Source organism: Acyrthosiphon pisum, chromosome A2, assembly GCF_005508785.2.
Source record: "Acyrthosiphon pisum isolate AL4f chromosome A2, pea_aphid_22Mar2018_4r6ur, whole genome shotgun sequence".
In the NCBI taxonomy this organism is placed as follows: domain Eukaryota; kingdom Metazoa; phylum Arthropoda; class Insecta; order Hemiptera; family Aphididae; genus Acyrthosiphon; species Acyrthosiphon pisum.
Window position 1 is genome coordinate 14851743 of NC_042495.1, and position 4706 is coordinate 14856448.

Genomic DNA, 4706 nt, shown 5'->3' on the forward strand with positions numbered 1-4706 from the left:
ATAATGGTAAGAGCAAAGAGTGTTACTTTCTTATACAAAAGGAAGGGTAAAGGGGGTATCTACAGCCAAAGGACGACCTAGTTTCGAGGCTCGCGATAACCCTTTGAAAAATCCGCCTAACACTCTCTGGTCCGCATAGCCGTATATGGTACCTCTCAGTAGTGCATGAGCACCAGCCACAGAGTGCACGAGCACCAGTCATCTCGTCAACAATCCCTCTCGAGTGCATGAGCACCAGACGGCAAACAGCATCCAAACCACAACTTTTCTACACCGAATTCTACGAGCGGCAACTGGACTCCTTGTGTTGAGCAATAATCAGTGCGTGTTTGTTATTTCGAGTTGTTTAATTTTAAATATTATTTCGTGTCACCTAAAACTGATACAGCATAGCCCAGGGACGGCTGCGAGTCAGGTAAGACTTTTGGTACAATAATTTGTGTTGATCGCTGGTATCACGCAGTAAAATCATTTGCTTACAACCTTACTGTACGGTGTATTTGATCATATTCTCGAATCACGACCTCAAGAGCCCTCCGACGATCAGGAGGAAGGTAATAGCTTAAATCAGGTAATTCTAATATAACTATTGACAGGCGTCTTATTTATATTTATATTATTATCTTATACATTCCATTCCTTCCTCTTTTTTTTTGAGTTATTACACTACTGTCAGGGGAACAAAATATTGTTTTGAAATTACCATTTGTTACAGAACTTTTCATGAATCACGAACTAATAAAACAATTAATCTGGTGTTATAATTTCGAATAAATTGTAGGAACTTTCCAATCGTCAATAGAAAATATAATATAATATATAAGTAAATTCAAATTTAATCAAAGCGCTGTAATTATTATAACGTAATATATAAAGGTAAAAATATTGTCTCGGTTGACGGATTATAATTTGTAATATATCATTATACGTACTAAATAATAAATAGTATAATAAGTCTACAACATTGAAAAAAATTAAATAAGTACGTTCCTGTATTAGATGCATTTAGAATATTTAGATAGATATTTAGAAAATAATATTTTCCACGCTTATTTATTAGCAACTACGTATCATTATAGCAATAGCCAACAATGCATAATAATACAATATACTGTATAATAACATAATAATAAGTTATATCGCACCAATAACAACCTCGAAGAGTAAACATTTCAGCCGATAAACCTCACGAGTCTGTGCTGATAACATTTTTTACTATAATTGTATATATGTCATTGGCTTTTAGAGATAAATAGGTTGGAGCCGTTGGAAATTTTAAACTTTAATATATATATATATATATTGTGTGTGTGTATGTGAGAGTGAGAGAGAGTGCGCAACACACAGGGTGAATACATCCAAAGTTTTCGGCGTGGCGTCGTCCCCACGGGTCTTTCAACGGCAATCTCCAAATTATCACGTTCTACACATATTATACTACATAGAAAGTTACAGAACACACAAGCACACTGCCTAGTGACCATACTGACATCGTACACACAACACCACCACGTGCTCCCATATCAATTGTATCTATTTACATATTAAATTAATTTTTGAACGTTAAACAGCAGAATAATATTAAGCTTGAACATTATTTATCCGCCATGATTAATGACGATAATGTCATTCTCATACGAAATTGTATGAATATACTATATACTGACAGTCACATAATATGACATCATCGTCAGTTGTCACCCTTACACAAGTGGTGATAAATCCTCTCAATAAAATTGATTTCATTTTTAGAAACCAAAATACTTGACAAGTATATTATACTTAATAAGTACAAAACGGTGTTTGGCAAGGTCAGCCGATAAGTTTATCGCGCAAGGACTAAAGCGAAATCGCGTATTATACCATTTAAATAATATAATACTGCAACGTATGCGCATGCATACATTATTTAGATTAGACATTATATATAATAGAGACCTATTAATGTCACAGTATGCATTATAATAGATAGGTATAAGCCATAAAATACTTAAATCTTAAATTGAATAGGTTGAATTGAGCAAGATAATATTTTTAAGTACCTATATACAACATTTTTAACCGTCAAGATTCTTTTTGGTACGATCAAAATTAAAAAGGTGGGTAAATAGATGTCGCATTGCTGTACTGTATATAAGTACAGTACAATTTTAAGTGTCCACAGTTATTCGTTTTTGAATTACAACAAAATAAAAAAATCGCTACACGAGAAATCAAGTGAATATCCAATGTTGTAAAAATATAACTAAAAATATAACTTCAAACGCTCATAAAAATTTAATTTGACTTTCTTATAGACATTTTTTTTTTTTTGATAAATGTAAATAACCTTATAATGAATCTTGTATTACATTTCAAAATCTCAAAATAATTTGCACATTTTCGTGATTTTTACGCATTTTGACATAATTCAAACTACTTGCTTATAAAACAAAATTGTGACTTGATTTTTAATATTTTCAAATGTCATTGTAACATTATATTAAGAGCCTTGTATTAAGCTTTGAAGCTTTTTTACCCAATAAACTTTATTGACATTCATAGAAAAAAAATTGAAAAAATTGGAAACTGAAAATATCGTTAAATAGTTCAAAACAAATCAGTATTTTTTGAAAATTTAATCGCATACATAAAATGCTAATATGAACAACCAGTGAAAATTTCATGTATTTATGGTCATTTGTTTTAGAGTTATACCATAACCAAAATCTTTTTGGTCGAAAACCGATTTTGCGTAAAAATTCCCTTTTTAACTTAATTTTTCTTTTCTTTTTCTCTGCGCTTTCGAAAACTATTATGATTTTTTTTACTTTTTACCCCCTAAAGTACCAACTACACTCACTTTCCTATCAGTAAAAATACCTACTGTAGGAGAAAATCTAAGCATTTTTACTGTCCTAAAAATATTAATTAGGTACATATTATATATCGTTTAATTTTTTTTAAAAACATTTTTCAATCTTCATGTTTTTTTAGTAGGTATCTAAAAATAACTTAGGTACTTATATTAATTTATAGCTATTCGTTAATCGTGTTTTATAATTTTTAATAACCATATGTAATTTTATCGATGTAAAATATACTAATCGACAATATAAGGAGTTAAGTAGTTATGCATCCACGATTAAAATGTTTGAGGAAGTTGATAATATATGTGAACCGTTCCGCATTGTCGTTACAAATCTACGTACTAATAGTAGGCTACTATACTAATGCTTATTTCACGAGTCCCTTATCCCTCGTCACATGTCTGATTATAATTATTGCAGTGCGGTGTTATCCTTTAACTGGAGTCTGGACTCCAGGGAGTTGGCCGGTTGGACATGGGTTAAGTATTCGGCGCGATAATAATAATTGTAATTTTATCCCGTGGGTTTGCCTGACAAACTCTGAACCTTGTGCTGCTAGTCGGTAGTGTCTGAAATGGGTACCTACTCACTTCGCGATTTTTTAAGTGTTCGCCACTAGTGAGTTTAATGACATTAAACGAATATGTCATGTGAATAGTTTTACAAGTAATAAGACGCGTGCGAATACCTACCGGAGGACGACAAATGATTAATCGGGACAAATTTAAACTGGTTTTTGGTAATGTGTTCTCGTGTAGCTGCGTGCATATACGACATAAAATGATTAATGGCAATTGAAAATTGTAATAGAAATAAATTGTGCGCAACGCATATTATAACGGTTGTGTACAGTTGTACAAGTGGTACACGACGACATTTCAATATGCTATTTTTATAACTTTAAGCTAATTTTACGTAAATTATGATTTACTGACCTTTCCTTTGGAAGGTACCAACCTATTTTCCCGATAAATTTACATTCATTAGAATACTTGCATAATAATAGTACACTAGTAACTAGTTCGTACACCTGCATGGTTATAGGTTAGATAGTTGATAGTTAAAATATTAAGATTTTTGATCTTAGACAGTGGCTTACACTAATTATTTATAACACACTTAGGTGTATCCACAGGCGTGCGCACGGGTGCAGCGAATGCTGCTTTCGCTGCACCTGACAATTTATTTTGGATTTAGTGGGCTGGTAGATATTTATTTGAAAGGTATATACATAGAATGAATAATTTTGAACATATTGACTATTGAGTTTATTATTAAATTAAAATATAAATGTTCAATGTTATTCAAATGAAAAATGATAATACTATTTTATCAATACACCAAGAAGATACACCAAATAAAGGTACAAACTCAGGTTCTGTACATAAATAGCTCGATTGGTTAAAACAGTATTAAGCATTTTTTTAATTGTCTTAAAATGTTTGCGATAATTCCAGTGACTATAGCTGTAGCTGTGAACGTAGTTTTTCAAAACTCAGCATTATAAAAAACAAATTAAGAAATACTATGTCACAAAAAAGATTGGATGCGCTTCTTTTTTTATTTGTCGAACGAGAACTTTTAATTGATGAGTTTAAACATTAATTGCTATCTAGTAATCGCAGACTTATATTGTAAGTCTATTTATTTATTTTTATTTGACGTACCTAATTTTTAAGACTTCCAATATTATGACTAATGTATAAATACGTATTATTAATTAGGTGCTATATGCTTATAAATGTTATATTATTACCTATGTGATGTTTAATATAATTATAAAAGTATAGAGTAATATATTATTACAACACATAAAAATATTATTACTTTTTATTTACAATTTACTATATTTCTTAA